A 24,821-nucleotide genomic window follows, 5' to 3' on the forward strand; every position below is an offset into this window, starting at 1 on the left:
CACATTGTTTGATTTTTAAAGAATTTATTTCCAAATTAGAGTGGAAAATAAGTATTTGGTCACCTACAAACAAGCAAGATTTCTGGCTGTCAAAGAGGTCTAACTTCTTCTAACGAGGTCTAACGAGGCTCCGCTCGTTTCCTGTATTAATGGCACCTGTTTTAACTCATTACCAGTATAAAAGACACCTGTCCACAACCTCAGTCAGTCACATTCCAAACTCCACTATGGCCAAGACCAAAGAGCTGTCGAAGGACACCAGAGACAAAATTGTAGACCTGCACCAGGCTAGGAAGACTGAATCTGCAATAGGTAAAACACTTGGTGTAAAGAAATCAACCGTGGGAGCAATTATTAGAAAATGGAAGACATACAAGATCACTGATAATCTCCCTCGATCAGGGGCTCCATGGAAGATCTCACCCCGTTGCGTCAAAATGATAACAAGAACGGTGAGCAAAAATCGCAGAACCACACGGGGGGGACCTAGTGAATGACCTACAGACAGCTGGGACCACAGTAACAAAGGCTACTATCAGAAACACAATGCGCCGCGAGGGACTCAAATCCTGCACTGCCAGACGTGTCCCCCTGCTGAAGTCAGTACACGGCCAGGCCCGCCTCCGGTTCACTCGAGAGCATTTGGATGATCCAGAAGAGAACTGGGAGAATGTGTTATGGTCAGATGAAACCAAAATAGAACTTCTGGTAGAAATACAGGTTCTCGTGTTTGGAGAAGAAAGAATACTGAATTGCATCCGAAGAACACCATGCCCACTGTGAAGCATGGGGGTGGAAACAACATGCTTTGGGGCTGTTTTTCTGCAAAGGGACCAGAACAACTGATCTGTGTAAAGGAAAGAATGAATGGGGCCATGTATCGAGAGATTTTGAATGAAAATCTCCTTCCATCAGCAAGGGCGTGGCTGGGTCTTTCAGCATGACAATGATCCCAAACACACAGCCAGGGCAACAAAGGAGTGGCTTCGTAAGAAGCATTTCAAGGTCCTGGAGTGACCTAGCCAGTTTCCAGATCTCAACCCCATAGTGCGACTGATTTTATGGGTTTCAGCACCATGAGCATTGTGTAATTATTGACATCAACAATGGCAAATTACTAGTGAATTTTTTTATTGAAAATTTTGCAAATTTTATTAAAACGAAAACATTAAGAGGGATTTTAATGTAAAATTTCTATAACTTGTACTAAATCTTTTAAGAACTATAAGTCTTTCTATCCATGGATCACTTTATGTTGAACATATATATCTGTCTTGTGTCTTATCTTTCCATTCCAACAATAATTTACAGAAAAATATGGCATATTTTATAGATGGTTTGAATTCCGGTTAATTACGATTAATTAATTTTTAAGCTGTGATTAAGTAGATTAAAAATTGTAATCGTTTGACAGCCCTAGTATATATACTTTCATTTTTTTTTTTTTTTTAAAGTAGTTCAAATGTAATAATTATGATAAGTTTTAAACATGTTACTGTCCCACCGAATTTTTACACAAGAATAAATTAGAAAAATGCTTGTCTTTATGAAATGCTCCACTCAAATCCTCTCAAGCTGCTCACTTACACACAACGAGTTACCACAGCAACTGTTTAATAAGTTAAACGATGATTGATGCATGCGGCGCTTTCAAGTTTCGGCTTCCAAGCGTCTCTGGCAAGATCAAACCTTACCATCTGTCAATCATTGTTAATTTTAATAAGCACATATAAACACATAATAAACCTTTGGCCTTTTGACCTAAAACCAAAATATAATTTTAGCTATTTTCGGCGCTGAATTTTCTGTCATATCTCTCCTTTTTCTGTTCGTTTGCTAGCTCATATTGCTCATGTTAGATTTCTGCCTTGAAAGACTTGTTTGAAGAACAGAATCTTTCTTTGTGGCTTCTTGTGTTAAGATTAGCACTACACACAAAATGACAAAATGTTCCAAAACTTTTAAAAGCACAAAAAATCAGTTCACAATAGAGTAAGGTTTTACAGAGGACTCTTGTTCATTGTTGTACTCGAGATGAGTTTGACTCTTACCGTGAATTCAACCTACCTGATGAGAGAGACTACTGTTTTCTAAGTGCACACTGTGGACAGTGATTACATTTGCATAAAAAAGCGAGAACAGGGCGGTATAGAAATACATTTCACGGCGGGACCAGGTCCTGGGACCGATAGGCTTGCCGACCTGTGCCTGAAATTCCATCAGTAATGAGGACACTGTGCTTGGGTAAACACTAATTACTGATTCTATTAAGGATAGAAAGTTCAGTCCTAAGGAATTAGCAAACATCTGGCCTTGGTGTTCTCTTAGTGGTACTTAAATCCCTGTTAAGGTTCGCTCTGCATACTCATTAACAGGTTTCTATGAGAGTCTGTGAGAGTTTGAGAAGACAAGGTGGGAGTAATCACCTTGGAAACACATTTCAGAGGATGTTTTGGGTCTCAACGCAAGGTCTGACATCTGCCTGAATGTACTTCCTGCTGCTTTGTTTGACCACCTGGTACTGCTTACTGTTTTCACAATACTAAAATGTTCAACTTGATATTGAGACACAAAAAACACTTGATGCTACATAAATGAAAACTTTTGAACTCTTCAGTGTTTCTCCGTTAATGGGTGGTCATTATTTTTGCCAAAAACAAATTAGAAAATCAATGAATCGTCCCAAGATTAACAGGAAGTGACCAAAAATGTACAGTTAATTACCCGGAAATGCCACAAAATCAACAGGAAGTGACCAATGAGCGTTAAGCAACCCGGAGGTACTCCAAAGTCAACAGGAAATGATCCAGAATATACACGGAGTGACCCTAGAACGCCCAAAATCATAACGGAGTTTGACTTTTGGGGCAGGGGGGACACAACATGTTGATGACCCCGAAACGCAGGGTCAGCAATAAAATTAACTTACAAGAATATTCATAATTATAAGTTGACAATGAGCGTTTTTTTGTTTCCCATCATTCTTCAGGGGAATTCTAAGTCAGGCTGCTTAGGCAATACTTATCACCAAGATCGTCATCCATTGAATATGGTACGCCCGCCGGTGTCGTGCCAATGTAGTTACCCCAGTCAAAAATTGTATCCCCTGGGCGGAGCCATATGGAGGTAGATTTGTGTCTTTATTATTTAATTTAAAAAAAAAAGTTGCTTCAATAAAAAAAAGTTGCTTCAATCAAAAAAGTTGCTTCAATCAAAAAAACGTTGCTTCAAAAAAAAAAAAAAAAAAGTTGCTTCAATAAAAATATAATTTTTCAACCAAAATCACTTCAATAACAAAAAAAAATGTGTTTGAATGCAAAAATAAATTTGAAATGAAAAAGAAAAACAATTTCAAGCATTTTTCGTTGATTGAGTTTTGTTTTTTTGGGTTTTTTTTTTTTTTTTTTTTTTTTGATTGATTGAAGCAACTTTTTTGATTAAAGTAATGTCGATTTGTGTATGGGCCACATTTTGTTTTTGTCTTTATTATTCAATCAAAAAATAAGTTGCTTAAAAAAAGTGGTTTAAAAAGAAAAATCACTTCAATCCAAAAAAAAAAAAAAAAAAAATTCAATCATAGAAAGTGTTTTGGAATGCAAAAAAATATTTGAGAATGAAAAATTTGTATTTGAACACTTAATTTTTCACTGAAAAAGTTTTCTTTGATTGAAGCAATCCTTTTTGTGTTTGGGTCATATTATGAGTATGGCATTTGTGTCCAAATGTATTCAATCCCAAAAAAAGATGCTTCAATCAAAAAATATATTTTCAGTCAAAGAAAAAAATCATTTAATAAATAAAATTGCCCTCCCCTAATTTATTTATTTTTTTATTGTTTTAATTATATGCAAAGCAAATGACCGTCTAAGGTGCTAGTCTCATGATCTGTTTAGAAAAATCATTTTGACCCATTAAAAAAATTTTTTTTTTTTGTTCATCTCATTCATTTTTGTTACAGTTTTATTGCTTTACAACATTTATGTATAAAGGAAAGTCAATTTCAAGCCTGCCCCCCCCCTTTAAAATCCGCTTATGCCCAAAATGTATCCAAAGCGAGCCAATATCAAAAGGAAGTGAGGCGAAAATTCTTTAAAATTAACAAGGTTGAGACCCAATTTAACATTGCCCGCTATTGACCACAATCGACACCCAGTTCTTTTAAACCAGGATGACTGCCTGTGAATATTGATGTTTCAGTGCCATTTACTGTATGTCACTAGAAAGATAAGACACAAGACGGATATATACATTCAACATATGGTAAATATAATAATAATAATAAATGAATAAATAAATAAATAAATAATAATAAAAAGATACAGTACTTTTCAACATATGGTACGTAAGTACTGTATTTGTTTTTTATAACAATAAATCAACAAGATGGCATTAACATTATTAACATTCTCTTAAAGCGATACATGGATAGAAAGACTTGTAGTTCTTAAAAGATAAATGTTAATACAAGTTATAGAAATGTTATAATAAAACCCCTCTTCATGTTTTTCGTTTTATTAAAATTTGTAAAATTTTCAGTTAAAAAATAAACTAGTAGCTCGCCACTGTTGATGTCAAGAATTACACCATGCTCACTCATTGTGTTGAAATCCATCAAATCATTTGGAGCCAAGCGCCAGCAGAGGGCGCCAAACACCAAAAAACAAGTAACAAGCGGACATTACACTGCTGTCATTTTAATCTGTTTGAGCGGGGCATGTGCGTTAATTGTAGGGCTGCAGCTATTGAATATTTTAGTAATCGAGTAATCGACTGAAAATTCTATCGATTAATCGAGTAATCGGAAAACATTTTTTTTTTTTTTAGGTAGAGAGCAATTATAAATATACATGAGAAAAAGACATTTAATCCAATATTGAACCATTTTCAGTCAATCAATGTTTTTATTTTCGATGTACATTGTTGAAAACAGCCAACAATTGCATCTAAGATATGACTAGAAAAAAAATTCTCTGCTTTCACTCAAAAAGTTCTAGATGTTATTTAAAAAAAAACCAAAAAAACATATTTCTTAGCTAAAAATGTAATTACGCTTGATAACACACATCACTTGAAAGCTTCGTGTTTTTCCCACGTGTTTCAGTTTAATTTCCATTTGTGTCAAGCTATTGTTAAGTTTTAGTTAAGTTTTAAGTTAGTCTAAACTGTAAGTCCTGGTAGGATTTTGAGTTTTTGCAGTGTTCAAAATAAATGTATGATATCTGCTGTATTGGAGCACATTTATTCAGTAATGACTACTGAGCTAAAACTGACAGTTAGCTTTATTATGTTTTAATTTTACACCCTTATCACTCTACAGCGCTGTGTTTTTACAGATTAAATAAAGCCTGTATGTAAAACACGTTAGCCATGCATCGGCAGTGGTCATAATCAATAGAAACCTAGCCCTCCGAAGGGCTAACGTTATGTTAGCGAGTGACAGTAACGTTATATTTATTAGCGATGAGAAGTCTACTGCTTAAAGATAGCGGCTGTTTACTAACGCTGCCCAGACGCGGCCAAGTCTGTCATTTTGCATCTAGTCTTAAATGCATGCGATATCTATGAGACGCATCGGACACTACCTGCTACCACACTAGCATCATGTGGGCGTAGTTTTTAGCAATGTCGGCATAGTTTGTAGCGGCTGTCGGCTGCGGTAAGTTTTTATTTTTCTATTTTTATTTTTTTATTGCTTCTTCCTCTACGCACGTAATGTCAGCGCGTTGTCCCGCATTACAAGTAGTCCGGGCAAAACGTGATGCTTAGAGCTGGCAAAATTAAACGATTCCTCGAGGTGAATAAAATTACTCGGATCAGTTTTTAAACTTGAGTTGCTCGAGTATTTTTTCAGCTCTAGTTAATTGCGTCAAATATTTTAACGTGATTAATTTAAAAAATTAACTACCACCCGTTAACGCGATAATTTTGACAGCTCTATCTTAAAGATAAAACATTTTGTTCATCTACTGGAATTACAGAACGTTACCATGAAAATGTAGGTAACGTTTCCTGCCTGCTTCCGATTTGTTGCATTTTATCGTCAGGTTGTTTGCTCTGGGAGAGATAATGGTCCTTGTGTACACCTGCATTCAATACAAATCGCCACTTATGTGTGTAAAACCTACACACCAAATGCCCCCTGGACGATGTGCATTGATCCTACTGGAGCCGTGCAGACTTCCCGTGTCATAATCTGCGGCTGAACGTAAGAGCTCCTTCAAACCTCGAGTGTCATCAGCTCCGCACAAGCACTGTTATATCTCTTCGCAAGGGCTAATCTGTGCCCTGGCATGAGAATAGAGAGGAAAAATCCACAGCTGCTCTTCCCTGCTTTGAAAGATTGCGCGCAACGGCTGTCAGAGCAAAGCCACGGCGAGTCGAGACGCGTGAAGTCAATACCAGTGTCACGTCCGAAACCATTTCATTATTGACCGGCCGGCAAGGAGCCACAATGGCCGCCGTTATTGTTTGTGCTTTTGAAGTGAGGAGAGGTGAGAAGCCAATCTAGAGAAAGCTCTTTGCTTTATGAAACACGGATAGATTTTCATTTCCGGTTTTGAAGGCATGATAAATTCATAATCAATTCATATTCTTCGAAAAATCGTTGCTAGCCTATTTGATAGTTCATTTCCCGCCATAGTCGATAATGAACATTTAGTCAAATGCTGCCCGGGACGAATAATTTAATATCTCATTTTCATAATAACCGGTAGCCCGACTCTTGCCACGATGCGTCTCGAGGATATTGTCCCGAGCTGACCTCGCAGGCCAACTGCACCGATCAAAATGCGAGTAAAGGTCAGCCCGGCCTGGTTTCTATCTGCATGTTCATTTTTAAACCCGACTTCTTCCCAGTGTGTCGTCATGGCCTTTTTTTTTTCATGTGTGTGCATGTTTTCTCGTTGTAATGATGCTCCTCTCCCAAAGGGATAGTAAGCTTGTCCAGATAAATCATCCTCAGTTGGGCAACCGCACCAAACAGGAAGAGAGTGGGGATGTGTGTACAAAGAGATTTACAGGAGAACTCACAATTAGAGGGACATGAGCGCGAACTGTATAAAAAATGAAAGGATTGTTAGGAAGGCAGGTCTGATTTAAATGATGCTGTTATTTTGAAGGGTTTGGTGTTGATCATATCAGTACTAAGCAGAGGTGGGTTGTAACCAGGGGTGAAAGTGGGCCAGAACGGTCAGGAATGCAGTTCCGGTATAAGATTCAGGGCTGGAAAGCTGTTCCGGTATGCGGTGCTTTGATTTCGACAATATGACGGCAACTGTCAAAATCAGTTTTTGGGGTGGGGCGGCGTAGGGTCGGTTGCCAACAGGCTTACACTCTCAAGAGATTGACACAACTACTGGTTTCTAGATCACAGAGCTGATTTGTGTACATTCTCCCCCTCCCAATCACTTAGCTTATAGACTTCCCCGACCCCTTCTCTTCTTTTCCTGTTCAACAGGCCTCCCACATGGTGTCAACCTGAAATACAGTACTGTGCAAAAGTTTTAGGTAGGACACCTGCCTAAAACTTTTGCACAGTACTGTATAATTTTATTATATTATGTATATACAGGATATACTATATGTATATATTTTCCCCAAGTGGTAGCTTCCATGATCCTAATAAATTATACAGTACTGTGCAGAAGTTTTAGGCAGGTGTCCTGCCTAAAACTTTTGCACAGTACTGTATTTCAGGTTTACACCATGTAGGAGGCCTATTGAACAGGAAAAGAAGAGAAGGGGTCGGGGAAGTCTATAAGCTAAGTGATTGGGAGGGGGAGAATGTACACAAATCAGCTCTGTAATCTAGAACCCAGTGTCCTGCCTAAAACTTTTGCACAGTACTGTACATCTAACTGATGATAGCACCAGCATATTCATAGTTAGTGTAGGCGTTCAATGTATTTCTTGTTGTTGTTTGTGTTTCTTTTCTTCACCTGTGTTTCTTCTGTTCCCCCATAACCCCTTCCTGTTCGCTGCTTTGTCAGAATAAACGAGATATGTTGAATGATCACAATGGGAGTTAGTCATACTCTCAATGTGAAACATTAAAACTGTTCAGACCAACCGGACACTTAGACTTCCATTCTCCGTGTCAAACAGCTGAAGAGGACAGGTTTAAAAAAAAAATGATGGAGGATACACCGCCTTCTGGTCTGGCTGGACTGTCGCCTTGTATGACCGAGAAGTAGACTGTCTGACATGGATGAAGGATAGTGCGCTCTGGTTTGGCCCGCATAAGGCTGTAAGTTGTTTCAGCTAATATGTGTTTGTGTATGCATTTGTAATTAAGTTTACAGTTACAGTTTGCGGAGTTGCGTGTGAGCGATTTGCTATGAGAATTGTAAATGCGTTAGCATTTGTAGCATATAAGATAGCGGACTTTTATTGGGCATGTTAGGCTAATTTAATCTACTAAATTTGCATATTGATCAGAATAGATCAGGGGTCGGCAACCCAAAAAGTTTAAAGAGCCATATTGGAGAAAAAAAAAATGTCTGGAACGGAAAAAAATTGAAAGTCCCATCTGAGCCTTATAATGAAGGCAACACATGCTGTATGTATCTATTATAGCTATATCAGCTTACTATCAAAATGACTAAATTGGCTACAAATACAGCCTTCGTGATTACCATATATTCAATTTTCTCAAAAGCCGACAGAGCGCCTTATAATCCGATGTGCCTTATATATGGATCAATATTAGTTAATCATGGCATGACATTCCGCTTAGCTCGGCTCCCTCTTGTGGATGCATAACGCAATGCCATCAGTACTACTACTGCGCCTTATAATGGAGTGCGCCCGTACATGAAAACGGTTTTTAAATAGGCCATTCATTAAAGGTGCAACTTTTACTCTAGTGTGCCTTACAGCGGAGAAAATTCAGTTAATGTTTATTTTCTCTCCGGTGAATCCTATAGAGAATGACGCAGCACGTGAGTACTCTGTTGTACGATGCCGCCTCAAGTTTAACTTCATTACAATATTGATGAATTGGAAGAATGTTTGTGTCATGTTTTTCCTCCTACAGAAACCATATTAAAACTAAAAATGTATATTCCCTCCAAAATCTTCTCCCATTTTCAAATATTTTTTTAAAAAGCTCCAGAGAGCCACTAGGAGAGTGCTAAAGAGCCGCATGCACACAAACAATAAGATTTGTTTTCTTATCTTGGCCATACAGAATATGCAATGTTGCTTTAGCCTTCAAAGGTCTGTGTGTAGCATTAGCTTAGCGTTCGCGTTAGTATTAGGCAAGGCAAGGCAAATTTATTTATATAGCACAATTCAACACAAGGCAATTCAAAGTGCTTTACATCACATGAAGGCAAGGCAAAAAAGATCGCATTTAATCACAGAATAAAAATAAATAAATAAAAATAAAGCAAAATTAAAAATAAAAAAAAAACTACTAGTAATAATAATAATTGAAATCAGCAATGGAGATAAGCACAAGAGGAATAGAAAGCAGATAGATTGAAATATATAGACAGTTATGGATATGCAATGCTAAACAAAAGCGTCTTTAGCCCTGATTTAAAAGAGCTAACAGTTTGAGCATACTTCAGACGTTCGGGTAACTTGTTCCAGAGGTGAGGAGCATAATAACTAAATGCTGCCTCACCCTGCTTGGTTCTTGTTCTTGGAACATGCAGAAGACCGCTTCCAGACGACCTTAGGGGTCTAGATGTCTCATAGGAATCTAACAAGTCAAGCATGTATTTTGGTCCAAGGCCATTAAGTGTTTTGTAGACGAGCAGTAGTATTTTATAGTCTATCCTTTGACTCACTGGAAGCCAGTGTAGCGATTTCAAAACCGGTGTTTTAGGCTAATGCTAAGGGCAAACATCTGCTTAAACTCGTTTTTTTTTTTTTTACATGTGGCATCCAGGTGGATATAATTCCTTGAAAATAATGTACCGTTTTACTGCTGAGTGTGTATTATCACCAAGTGGTCCTTGTGGATGCTACACTATGTGCTCGTCTGTCAATGTTCATTTGAAATAGTTTGAAACCTTTATTATTTTAGGAGTAATTTTTTTTTTTTTAGTTTTACTTCCGAAAACATTTTTAGTCGACTAAAATTAGACGAAATTAGTCTTTAGTTTTCGTCAACAAAATCTAGATGAAGACGAACACATTTTGAGATGACTAAAATATGACAAACACTAATAAGTATTTCCGTCCAAAAGACGAAGACAAAAATTCAAAAGGGCTGACTAAAACAACACTGTAAATGACTCCAAATAATGAATTAAAAAAAAAAAAAAAAAAAAAAAAACATTAATTTTTTTTGTTTTGACCAGAGGTGTGTATAGAGTAGGCATGTGCCGGTTACCGGTTTCATGATTTACCGTGGTGTGAAAACGTCGCGGTTTCAAAACCACTAAAATTTTCCGTCAGACCGTAGTACGGTATTCGCCATTTTTCATGTGTCAAAAATGCAGCCATAAGTGGCGTGGCGTGGCAGCGCTCACCCCCTCCCGTTTGTTTCTGTGTGTGAAAGTGATGCTATCGGCTAGACAGCCAGCGAACCCAAAAACAAATACTCCAAACAATCGGCGTTCTTTTCTTCAATTTATTGAGCTCTCAAATCGTGGTAAGTGTAATATACAACATGAACACATTTAAAACGTTGTACAATTGTACTTTTCCATGTGTGAGTAGCTTCAACAGATTAGCATCATGGAAAAGTCATGTTGAGGGCAGCGCTCTTTGTCTTAAAACTTTTTTTACGATGCTTTAAAGACGCCACGTGATTGAACAGGCTGGTGTGATCATAGAACTACAAACTGGCGTCAGATTGGTTTAACGCAGTACTTCTCAAATAGGGGGGCGCAGAGCGATGCTGGGGGTGGCGCATGTGACCTTGGGGAACATACTTTTTTGCCGTACTACAATAAAGTGTAATTGCACATCCACTCAGTGGGTGGCAGTGCCGCTCTCATTTTCAGCGTGCGCGCAATATTTTTTAACCAAACAAGAGCACACAGATAGGAGCACTGGAGATATGAAAAGGTAAGACAAGGAAATATGATGAAGCATATGCAGCATTTGGATTTTGGCTTTGACTTTTAGTACAGTGGGAGACGAGGAAAGACCGTTCTACTTACTATGTCTAAAAATGTCCGCAGCGGACAGCAGGAATTATTTTTTTCAGCGAAAACGTGCCGAAAATTGCCAAAAATCCTCCCGGTTTGTCAGTGTTACATCAGTAAACCAGCGAGCACTGTCATATATAAGTTGGCATACCAAGTTGCTCAGTGCAATATTACTCAACAACATAGGAAAGGAGCTGATACTGCCAGCAGCAAAAATAAACTGTCCCTCTGTCCAATGACACTGTCGTTTTTATTCTATTAATTTTTGTTTTTTCGGTCTAATTGTTTGGCACATTTTCGTCTTGAGTCATTGTTGCTAATCAATTTCAATTTATTATTATTTACTGACTTTTTTAAATTGTATTTTTCAGTATCAAATGATGAAAACATCTTGAGTGTATTTTTACAGTATGGATGATTTTTTAATTTTTTTCAACTTTATTGTAAGTTGATCTATATTACTTTTTTCTTTAATATTAAAAAGAACAGAGTGTTATGCAGAGGAATATTTTTTATACAAATGATACTACAGTATATTTACAGTGGCGGCAGAGAGTTGGGGGGGGCGCGGAACGTTTATGTCTTCCTGGGTTGGGGGGCATAACAGAAAATAATTGAGAAGCACCGGTTTAACGGAGTCATTTAATTATTTTTGGACGTCTCATTGTTGAAATTGGTAGAGCAAGTCTTGGCATGGCTGGCAAAACAATAATGAATCTAATATGTAGAATAAAGAGGAAAAATGTAACGATTCATGTGTAGCCCAAAGTAGCGGAGTAAGAGTAGCGTTTTTTTCTTGGCAAATCTACTCAAATAAAAGTAAAAAAGTATGGCTTAGTAAAACTACTCTTAGAAGTACATTTTTCTCAAAAAGTTACCAAGTAAATGTACACTGTAAAAAATAACTGGTTGGTTTACTTGATAAAACTTTGTAACAATTTGCACTTACTTTTATGAAGTAAATTTTACTAATAGCAATATTAACCGTTCAAAAGCAGTAAAATTTACTTTATGGAAGTAAGTGCAAATTGTTACAATGATTTTATCAAGTAAATCCACATTATTTTTTCAGTGCAATTGAGTTTATGTATGTAACACGTTACTACCTACCTCTGGTTTTGACATATGCAGTATCGAATTGAGTATTTTATTTATTTATATTTTTTTGAGTATTGAGTAATACTAGTAATGTGATAACAGTAGTAAATATATCAGAAATGAAATTCAGACCAAATGATCTTTCTTGAAATTTTGGTTGGAATTTGGAAAAGTGGAAGAAAAAAAAAATCTTTCCCGTTTTTTTGTTATTAGAATTTTTTTTTTTTTTCAGTTGTTTAATCTGCACCATCAAAATGAGTTGGTGTTTTCCGAAATTTCCAGGTTCGCGGTGAATCGGTAACAAGCACACTTTTGCTCAATAGACGATGTTTATTGATTAGAAAATGCAGAATAAATGAGATTTATTGATCACAATCCCACAAAAGCAAGCAAACATATAAAAAAACAAGCAAACAAATGGTACCGTGATGCTAGATTTGAGTTTGTCAATCTCAGAATCCCCGCATTACATTACAGCACTTAGAAATGAAAATCGCTCACCGTGACAAACGAGTGGGAAGCCAACAACAGTCCAGTAAAGCGGCAAAAGGACAAAAGCCAGGCGATCCGTACGTGACCCGCTGGTGGACCTCACTGGTCACCCGGAAATGTTCGGCTTCTGTAGGGACGCAACCCCCCCCCCCCCCCCCCCCCGGAGGCGGAGAGGCCAACTTCCGCCCCCGAGCGGAGGGGCCCCGTCCAATCACAAACATTTCCGGGCGACCAGTGAAGTCTACCAGCGGGTCACGTACGGATCGCCTGGCTTTTGTCCCTTTGCCGCTTTACTGGAGTGTTGTTGGCTTACCACTCGTTTGTCACGGTAAGCGATTTTCATTTCTAAGGGACAACTAGTTGTGCTGTAACGTAATGCGGGGATTCTGAGATTGAGAAACTCAAATCTAGCATCACGTTACCATTTGTTTGCTTGTTTTTGATTGCCTGGTACACCAGACTCACCGCTGTTCCAGCTATTGAGTCTGGCCACCATTCAGCGGATACAATTTCCAGGGCGGCGCAAGCCACAGCAAACAGACAGCAGAGTGGACCAATCAGCGACGGGCAGACGTGACGTTAGTAAAATGACGAGGGCAGGACGAGGGACTTGCGCGCGAAAGGAAACATACGAGGAGAGCGGAGTTTATTCAACATGGCTAGCGCGAGACAGACTGTTGTCAATGACTGGTGTCGATGTGTTTTTGGTCATTTAAAACTGATTTTACCGTGGATTGGAACATATTCTCGGCTCTCCTGTTCACCATCTGTGTTGTTGTGGAGACGACTTCCGACATGCAAGAATGACGTTGCTCGTTTAGAACACGTCACGCAAATAAACGAATCTGATTTGTCGATTGATTTTGTACCTGCTCGAGAGGCCGTTAATGGGCTGGGTCCCAGACTTTTCTCTCAGTGTTTGAAAAATACAGGGAGAACAGTCTGGCTGTACCAGGCAATGTTTTTGATATCTGTTTGCTTGCTTTTGTGGGATTGTAATCAATAAATGTCATTTATTCTGCATTTTCTAATCAATAAACATCGTCTATTGAGCAAAAGTGTGCCTGTTACTGATTCACCGCGAACCTGGAAATTTCGGAAAACAGTTGGTTTTTGTATTTGTAATTTTCCTTGCCATTGGAAGTATGTGAAGGAAAAACAGCACAAATTTGGTTGCGCCACATTAGTTGTGTTTCTTGTTTCACTGAATTGTGTCTTGCTTTACCCTTTAGGTACACTCTGACTGGGCTCGATATACCCTGACGAAAGCATTTTATCCCTACATTCATTGCTATTGTGTCTACATGTATCTCAGCGGCGGGATTGAATTAGGATTTACCAGGCACTGGGATCACTGGAAAGTCTGGATTGTGATTCCTCCCGCCCCCTCCTTCCAATAATTCCTTCTCTGTTTCATCGCTGAGAAGGTCCCCCTTTGAATGTATGAATGCGCCGCTTAGGCTCACGAACAACAGAACTGCAGCTTTGCGGGTAAGGAACAGAGAGACTAGCAACATCAGCGCTTCGTCTAATCTTAGCAAAACTAATCACGCCTCCCTCGGCGCTCGCGTTATCCGCGTGGTTTTTGTTTTGGTGTTCCTTCCTCCGAGAGACACTAGCGATTACGCACCTGTCTTTGCACGCTTAAGCTCTAACCTCCTCTGGCCGCTTTGACCTTCCTCACCCATAAAGCTTTGGGCCAGGAGGAATATCTGACAGTGTGCTTGTTATTTTGATGGAGGGATTGAGCGAAGGAGCGGTTCTTTTTCATGCTCCATTTAGTCAGTCCCATATGCTTGCATTAGCAGGCGGGGAAGGGAGTTGTGCGGACAGGCCTCCTAAATAGAAAAGAGCTTTCCGATACAACCCCTGGGGGGACAATCGATACGCCTCTGCTGTGTTCTGCGTACAGTTCTTTCTGAAAAATATTTATTTACTCGATATCTTTTCACAACTAGAGTAGATAAACCAGAATATTAGAACTCAGAGTGATGTACTGAATGCATACCTGTCAACCCGAAACCGTTGGCAATCTTACAAATAGTGACGTATGCCCTTAGAAATTGGTGACGAATCTTACGTTTTATATAGCCTGAAATATGAAACAAAAATAACTCAATTTTAAAAATAATATGATTTTATTAGGGCTGTCAAACGATTAAAATTTTGAATCGAGCTAATTACGGCTTAAAAATTAATCGTAATTAATCGCAATTCAAACCTTCTATAAAATATGACATTTTTTTCTGTAAATTATTGTTGGGATGGAAATATAAGACACAAGGCGGATATATACATTCAACATACTGTGCATAAGTACTGTATTTGTTTATTATAACAATAAATCAACAAGATGATGAAGATTAACATTAACATTCTCTTAAAGCGATTCATGGATAGAAAGACTTCTAGTTCTTAAAATATAAATGTTAGTACAAGTTATAGAAATTTTATATTAAAACTAGGGCTGTAAAAATGATCGCATTAATGGGCGGTAATTAATTTTTCAAATTAATCACGTTAAAATATTTGACGCAATTAACGCACATGCCCCACTAAGATTAAAATGACAGCAGAGTGTAATGTCCGCTTGTTACTTGTTTTGTGGTGTGTGGCGCCCTCTGCTGGCGCTTGGGTCCAACTGATTGACATCAACAATGGCAAGCTATTAGTTTATTTTTTGATTGAAAATGTTACAAATTTTAATAAAACGAAAACATTAGAAGGGGTTTTAATATAACATTTCTATAACTTGTACTAACATTTATCTTTAAAGAACTACAAGTCTTTCTATCCATGGATCACTTTAAGAGAATGTTAATAATGTTAATGCCATCTTGTTGATTTATTGTTATAATAAACTAATACTACCGTTATCTACCGTATGTTGAATGTATATATCCATCTTGTGTCTTCATTCCATTCTTTCCATTTCTTGTGTATCTTTCCATTCCAACAATAATTTACAGAAAAATATGGCATATTTTATAGATGGTTTGAATTGCGATTAATTACGATTCATTTTTAAGCTGTAATTAACTCGATTAAAATTTTTAATCGTTTGACAGCCTTAATTAAAACGCCTCTTAATGTTTTCATTTTAATAAAATTTGTGAAATTTTCAATCAAAAAATAAACTAGTAGCTCGCCATTGTTGATGTCAATAATTACACAATGCTCACGGTGCTGAAACCCATAAAATCGGGCGCATCCAATCGCCAGCAGAGGGCGACAAAACACCAAAAAACACAAGTAACAAGTGGACATTACACCGTGCTGTCATTTTAATCTGTTTGAGCGGGGCATGTGCGTTAAATGCGTCAAATATTTTAACGTGATTCATTTAAAAAAAATAATTAAAAAAAAATAATTACCGCCCGTTAACGCGATAATTTTGACAGCCCTAGAATTTATTGCTAATGTTGTCACATATAACCTGGTGCAATCAAAGAACAATCAATATCTTCAGCTACATCATGATTACTAAAATTTAACAGTGACTTTTGTTATAATTGTATGTAGCACTTTTGGCAATTTCTATCATGTCTTTTGATGGCTGCACTTCATCTTGCAATTCAGCTTGACTTGAAGGTAGTTCGTTAGTGTGTCCAATTATAAATTAAAAAGGTCAATTGATAAAATTAACTTACCGATGCAATCTTTGAGTCAGGGAACATTTCTTTTGCTAATACTGAGAAGCGATCAGCAATAGTTGCAGGCGAATTGTGTTCGGTAACAAATTGGCAGAATAAAATATTTGCTTTCATCACAGCATAGCTTTTCATTCTGCAGACTGCATCTTTATGACCAGTGTTGTTACTCTTAATTTAAAAAAGTAATTAATTACAGTTACAAATTACTTCTCTCAAAAAGTAATTGAGTTAGTAACTCAGTTACCTGAATGTAAGAGTACCGTATTGGCCCGAAAAAAAGACGGCCCTGATTATAAGACGACCCCCTCTTTTTCAAGACTCAAGTTTGAAATAAGACTTTTTGAACACCAAATTAACATTTATACTGAAAATAATTACAGTACATCTGAAACAAATGATTATAACAATATATTTGAGAGAAAAAGCATGTTATTTTGCCTCATTCAAATCTTAATATCTGAACATTTAAATATGTAAACTAAAGTGCAATCACATTCGTAAATGAATGGCTTCTGGTTTTTGAAATGTAAATAAACCAATATATTGTGATAAAACAACAAAATTGCAATAACTGCATTAACCATCAAAGTGAAGTCTAACTGTAACTGTAGTCTTGAAACAAATCTGAATAAGGAAAAACACTGCAATAAAATAATGCAAACTGGTTAAACTTGAGAGTAGCTGAGATCTTTGATGACAGAACATCGCTTCAATGATATCTGGTGCCATCTAGCGTCGTAAATGGGTATAATGTCTAGACCGCGAATATAAGACGACCGCCACTTTTTCAGTCTTATTTCACTTCAAAAAAACACTGTCTTATATTCGGGCCAATACGGTAAATAGTTACTTGGCAAAGTAACTGGTGTTACCTTTTATGTTCATGTTTTTTTAATTTAAAATAAATAAAAAAATAAATAAAACATAGTAACCTTTGCTATGTTTGGAAATCGTTTAATGTTGTGAATCAACTGTTAAAGTTGTTAAAAATTGGTACCGTTTTTGCATTAGTTCCATTCTGTCTACTTTCGACATGTGAAAGTTTTAAAAATTTTTCATCATTTAAAGATAGATTCCAGTCAAGATTTAGCCGATTTAGGAGTATTTTAGATAAAAAGTTACTTAGGTTCGCTAGGAAGGTCCACTACAACAGAGCCTTTCTGAGAAGTCTACTGCTTTAAGATGGCGGCTCTTTACCTACGCCGGCAAGTGCATCATTTCGCATCTAGTTCACGACATGTGATATCTAGCGTAGCATCATGTGGGCATAGGTTGTAAGCTGTAGGCTCCAGTCAGGTATTATTGGAGCCACCTAGCATAGCATTGCGTTTGCAACGGCATCACAACTCCCTCTTTCCCACTCCCGCTCTTCTCTCTCCGTCACTGACTTTTCTCGCGTCATTCAACCAACGTAACGCATAGTAACGCACAATGTCTCGTTGCCGAAACGTGACAAAATCCGAATGGAGAAAAAAAAAATGTAATGCACAAAAAACGTACAGATTTTGAATGTACAGCGTTTTACATTTAAAAATCAGTGCTCACTTGTACAAATTACGCCGAAACCGTACAACCTGACAGGTATGTGAATGTGTTCTTTATTCCATGATTATGGGTTGATTATGTACTTCCACTTGGAAAATGTGGCTTTTTGCCTCCAAGTCAACCTGTCTAAATGTCCTTTCACTCTTTTCATTCTCCCGGTTAAGTGCAATAACAGCATGATTTTCCTGTTTTTGGAGGTAATAGCTTAGACAGCTTGAAGCATTGAATTGCAATGAATAATACTCGAGTCATTTCACCGCATGGTGTACAGTAAGAGGTGGGTATAGTAGTCAAAAAATTGTTCTAAAGTAAGAGTGGCCTTACTTCAAAATAAAATTGAGTAAAAGTAACATCCAAAGAGTTTACATGAGTAAAAAAAAAAAAAAAAAAAAAAAAGTTGAAAGGTGAAGGTGGAAAGAATACCATAATTTTAGCACAATGTAGCGGAACTATAAGCTGTATAAGCTGCCACCCAACAAATTTGACACCAAAACAACATTTGTTCATTGATAAGCTGCACTGGACTATAAGCTGTCCTCACGTTGTTATGAGATATTTTCATCAAAATATATTAACCGTTAACACTTTATTTGACAGCGGCATCATACGACTCTCATAAGAACAAATGAACCACCATGAAGCTTTGAACCAATTGGCTGCATTGCTTCAACAAGCTTCATTTGGCCATCACTGCTCCCTTGGGGGAGATAGTCAACCTCTGCTGCCTCCTGCTGTCAACATTGTTGCTGTCCAACATGCCTCCTAGCATGCATTGCAGCGCTACAGATGTAAATAACAATCAAAATTCCTGTTGTGTGCTAATGTTTCTTCAGTTACTGTTCCAGTTGTTTCATTAATCCAGACATGTCCAAAGTCCAGCCCGGGGGCCAAATGCGGCCCGTGGTCAAATTTCATCCGGCCCCCAGCCTCTGTCATAAAATCAATAACGTCTGGCCCACACACAGACTTAATAAATTGGTCAGCAGTACTGCAACCAGCATATGAAGTAGCTTACACATGAAATACTGCTCCTCATTTACCCACTAAACGGCAGCAGCACTTTAACCCTTTATTGCCAAATGTATCACATTTTAAAAACCTAAAATTTCATGATTTTCAGACTAATTTAGAATTTTGACATTTTGAAAAAAAAAAAAAATGATGGATGCAAGTCAACACATTCATCTGAAGGTTCCATGAGAAAAAAAACATGATTTAGCATGGGTTATTGATATTAGAGTGCTTATTACACATATTCATTTTGACTCTTTTTACAAATTTGAAAAAAAAGGTTGCATTAGGACCTTATTTTTCAAATTTTGGGATTCTCTGATAATTGCTTCAGTTTGCAGGTATTTAAGGGCTAAGCAACATTACCCCGCGTGACCCATTCCATTTTCTAAAATGGCGAAAATCAACAAAAAAAAGAAAGTTGACTGTGACGGCCGACGCTTTAAGGATAGGTGGAAATTGGACTGTTTCTTCTCTAAAATATGCAACAACTGTGTCTTCATTTGCAAAGAGACAGTCGCTGTTTTTAAAGATTTCAATGTGAGGCGATATTACCAAACAAGACACGCTGACATGTACGACAAGATCAGAGGGAAGATACGCAGCAAGAAATTGAAGCAACTTGAAGCTAGTTTAATTTCACAGCAGAAGTATTTCGTAAGAGCCCGAGAGTCAAAAGAGAACGTCACAAAGGCAAGTTGCGAGATTGTTGAAATTATTCATTTAAAAAAATAATAAAGCAAATGTGACACACTGAATGGCTTGCTAAAATTTGCTTAAATATATTGTTTTTAAATGTAGTGTAAAGGACATTAGCCAAGGTCGGCCCCCCACATTTTTACCACACCAAATCTGGCCCCCTTTGCAAAAAGTTTGGACACCCCTGCATTAATCGCTTGTTAGGGTATTTGGTAACACTTTATTTGACAGTGGCGCCATAAGACTGTCATTAGACAATCATAATTAAGATATGACACTGTCCTGAGCATTATGGATGCTTATGACAGATTTCATTTAATGTAATCGGGCAAATTATCTGACTTTTGAATGGATGTAAAATACCCGAGCTCTACATAAATGGAGTTAGTGACATAATTTGCCAATGGCACTAAATGACAACTAACATAAGCAATCAGTAGTGCCCATGATAGTGTCATGTCATACAGTGGGGCAAATAAGCATTTAGTCAACCACTAATTGTGCAAGTTCTCCACTTGAAAATATTAGAGAGGCCTGTAGTTGTCAACATGGGTAAACCTCAACCATGAGAGACAGAATGTGGGGAAAAAAGAGAAAATCACATTGTTTGATTTTTAAAGAATTTATTTGCAAATCATGGAGGAAAATAAGTATTTGGTCAATCCCAAAAGTTCATCTCAATACTTTGTTATGTACCCTTTGTTGGCAATAACGGAGGCCAAACGTTTTCTGTAACTCTTCACAAACTTTTCACACACTGTTACTGGTATTTTGGCCCATTCCTCCATGCAGATGTCCTCTCGAGCAGTGATGTTTTGGGGCTGTCATTGGGCAACACGGACTTTCAACTCCCTCCACAGATTTTCTACGGGGTTGAGATCTGGAGACTGGCTAGGCCACTCCAGGAACTTGAAATGCTTCTTACCTAGCCACTCCTTTGTTGCCCTGGCTGTGTGTTTGGGATCATTGTCATGCTGAAAGACCCAGCCATGTCTCATCTTCACTGCCCTTGCTGATGGAGATTTTCACTCAAAACCTCTCGATACATGGCCAAATTCATTCTTTCCTTTACACAGATCAGTCGTTCTGGTCCCTTTGCTGAAAAACAGCCCCAAAGCATGATGTTTCCACCCCCATGCTTCACAATGGGGATGGTGTTCTTCGGATGCAATTCAGTATTCTTTCTCCTCCAAACACGAGAGTCTGTGTTTCTACCAAAAAGTTCTATTTTGGTTTCATCAGACCATAAGACATTCGCCCAGTCCTCTTCTGGATCATCCAAATGCTCTCTAGCGAACCGCAGACGGGCCTGAACGTGTACTGGTTTCAGTAGGGGGACACGTCTGGCAGTGCATGATTTGAGTCCGTGGTGGCGCATTGTGTTACTGATAGTAGACGTTGTTACTGTGGTCCCAGCTCTCTGTAGGTCATTCACTAGGTCCCCCCGTGTGGTTCTGGGATTTTTGCTCACCGTTCTTGTTATCATTTTGAAGCCACGGGGCGAGATCTTGCATGGAGCCCCAGATCGAGGGAGATTATCAGTGGTCTTGTATGTCTTCCATTTTCTAATAATTGCTCCCACAGTTGATTTCTTTACACCAAGCGTTTTACCTCTTGCAGATTCAGTCCTCCCAGCCTGGTGCAGGCCTACAATTTTGTCTTTGGTGTCATTCAACTGCTCTTTGGTCGTAGTGGAGTTTGGAGAGTGACTGACTGAGGTTGTGGACAGGTGTCTTTTATACTGGTAATGAGTTAAAACAGGTGCTATTAATACAGGTAACGAGTGGAGCCTCGTTAAACCTCGTTAGAAGAAGTCAGACCTCTTTGACAGCCAGAAATCTTACTTGTTTGTAGGTGACCAAATACTTATTTTCCACTCTAATTTGGAAATAAATTCTTTAAAAATCAAACAATGTGATTTTCTGGTTTTTTTTTTTTTTTTTTTCATTATTCTGTCATTCAAGGTTGAGGTTTACCCATGTTGACAATTACAGGCCTCTCTAATCTTTTCAAGTAGGAGAACTTGCACGATTGGTGGTTGATGGTGGTGATTGCCCCCACTGTAATGATGACATTCTTATGTCAAGCAGTCAAATAAAGTGTTACCTATTAAGCCAAATAAATCAACAAATAAGCCGCACTGGACAATATACAGCATGATTCAAAATGAAGGAAAAAAGTAGCGGCTTATGGTCCGAAAATTATGGTACTCAAATCATGAGTAAATTTGTGAGTAACTGCTTACAATGTTTGATTTTTAATCCTCATCTATATGAACACTTACTATTATACTGCACTATAACCTATTACATGATCATCATAGGCAAAAAATACACAAATGCCGTAGAATTCCGACTAGAAAAACCTTCAGAAATGAAACATAACCGCCTAAAGAGCATGAGTGCCCTCTAGTGGAAAAAGCGTATGAAATTAAATCGTTCATATCTTCGGTTTTCCGTGGTTTATCGAAGCCAAATAAAAACTAGTAGAGAGGTTGAAACCTGCGCTTTTGAGTTATGTTGACGGCAGTACATTGTGAAATTGGTTTTTTTAATGGCGCTTTAAAGACGCCCCTTGATTGAACAGCCCGGCGTGATCGTGATCATGTGACTTTATTGTTACGTCTTTTTGGTATAATGGACTCATGTGATTATTGTTGCGATGTCTCAGGGGTGAAACTGGTAGAGGTACTGTCAGCATCTCTGGCAAAAATAAATTCAAATCTAATATGTAGAACAAAGAGGAAAAATGTAAGGAATCTAATGTAGACCAAAGTAACAGAGTAAGAATAGCATTTGTAGTATGAGTAGTATGGCACAAAAAAAATGCCACAAAAATGCTAAATGCCAAAATCTATTTTGCCACATGCCAAAATCCATTTTGCCACATGCCAAAAAATGCCACCTACTAAAATCCATTTTGCGACATGCCAAAAAATGCCACTTACCAAAATCCATTTTGCCACATGCCAAAAAATGCCACATACCAAAATCCATTTTGCCACATTCCACAAAAAAAAAAAAAGCCACCAAAAAAGGCCTACCAAAATCCATTTCGCCACATACCACAAAAAATGCCACTTGCCAAAATCCCTTTTGCCACATGCCAAAATATGCCAAATACCAAAATCCATTTTGCCGCATATCACAAAAAAGAAATGCTACACACCAAAATCCATTTTGCCACATACCAAAAAAATGCGTTATGACAAAATCTATATTGCCACATGCCAAAATCAGTTTTGCACATGGCAAAAAATGCCACATACCAAAATCCATTTTGCCACATGCCAAAAAAATGCCACATGCCAAAATCCATTTGGCCACATGGCAAAAAATGTCACATGCTAAAATCCATTTTGCCACATGGCAAAAAATGTCACATGCCAAAATCCATTTTGCCACGTGCAAAAAAATGCCACATACCAAAATCCATTTTACCACATACCAAAAAAAATGCCACAACCAAAAATGCCACATGGCAAAATCCATTTTGCCACATACCAAAAAAATGCCACATACCAAAATCCATTTTGCCACAATCCAAAAAAAAAAATGCCACATACAAAAATCCATTTTGCCACATGTCCCAAAAAAATGCCACATTCCAAAGTCCATTTTGCCACATGCCAAAAAAAAATGTCACATGCCAAAATCCATTTGGCCACATGCCAAAATCCATTTATCCACATACAAAAAAATACCACATGCCAAAATCCATTTTGCCACATACCAAAAAAAAAAAAAAAAAAGACGCAATCCAAAATCCATTTAGCCACATGCCAAAAAAATACCACATGCCAAAAAAAAAAAAATGCCACTTGACAACATCCATTTTGCCACACACAAAAAAAAAGGCCACATGGGTAAATCCATTTTGCCACATACCATATACCACTTTTCATTCTCGGCCCTGCTGGAATATTTTGCCCACCCCTACATTTGATGTTTGGATTTCCGGGTTAGGTTTGGGGTGTTAGCGTTATGGCTGTCCTTAGCTTGTGAGTCTAGATCCAACGTTAAATTTGGAGTAAGGGTTTGGGGTTAATTATGAGATTGGGATTACACCACTTTTTTAGATATTTCTGAACTGAGGGTTAAGATTTGAGGTCAGGAATTCAGGGTTACGCGAGCTAAAATACTCATCACAGTCTCATTCAGTCGACTGACAAGAGATGTCTAGCATCAAAAGATAAGATGCTGAAAATTTAATATAACATTCGTAAATTCTTTAACAGTGTTTTAGGTCCTGATTCTCACAAACAAACCTCTCACCGGTCCTCTCGTCTGACTCCTCACCCTTCTCCTGGCAGGGGGCGCATCACCTCACCTTGATGTTCTCCATCTCTGTGTTGTCTCCTCAGTTTGAATCCATGAATGCTGCAGTCAAGCACGACTGTGTATACCAGATCGGGCTTTGTGGGTAAAAACAAAGCAAGGGGCTACATCAGCATTTACTAGGATGTAGCCAGCCAAGACAAAGCCAATTAGCTCCCCTCAGGAGAGACTCACAGTGCTACGCTCATCATTTTATACTGTGGCGAGAAGGGGAAAAAAAGGACTATTTTACACTTATCCCTCGAGGAAAAGCTTGAGACAATCTCACTTCATGTCTGGAGGTGTTCAGTCTTTTTTAATATAGACTTTGCTTTTTCAAACATTTGTTCCTCATTTTAAAAAGTATTTGGTTTTCGAGTTTTAGTCCAACTATGATAATTTTAGATTGGACCTGGATTTTTAAATATCGATCTATTTTTTTTTTTAACTTTTCAACCTTAATAAAGTATTTTCATAACATTTGTGATATGTCAACTGACAACTCGTTGAATGACACCCGTAAGTGGATTTTAAGAGGGGGCCGGGGGGGGCAGGCCCCCTCTGGTGGCCGAAAAGTATTATTGCATGAAATTGACTTTCCCGTATATATATAAAAGTTGTAAAGCAATAAAACTGCAACAAAAATGAATGAAATGAAAATATTTTTATAATGTGTCAAAATTATTTTGTCGAACAGATCATGTGACTAGCACCTTAAACGGTCATTTGCTTTGCATATAATTAAAAAAAAAATTATTTTTTTTTTTCCAATGATTTTTTTTCTTTTTTTTTGATTGAAAATGTTTTCTTTGATTGAAGCAACATTGCTGGGGATTTAACGATATAGAAACAAATGTCCTACCCATAATATGGGTACACAACACACAAAAAGGATTGCTTCA

At 37.8% G+C, this 24,821-nt stretch overlaps 1 protein-coding gene across 2 annotated transcripts in view; it reads left to right on the forward strand.

The window, feature by feature from the left end:
- igsf21a (immunoglobin superfamily, member 21a) overlaps positions 1-24,821 on the forward strand; it is a 623,523-nt gene that overhangs the window by 350,508 nt on the left and 248,194 nt on the right. The gene's annotated exons all lie outside the window — the stretch shown is intronic.

The sequence above is a fragment of the Corythoichthys intestinalis genome, chromosome 9 (assembly GCF_030265065.1).
Source record: "Corythoichthys intestinalis isolate RoL2023-P3 chromosome 9, ASM3026506v1, whole genome shotgun sequence".
In the NCBI taxonomy this organism is placed as follows: domain Eukaryota; kingdom Metazoa; phylum Chordata; class Actinopteri; order Syngnathiformes; family Syngnathidae; genus Corythoichthys; species Corythoichthys intestinalis.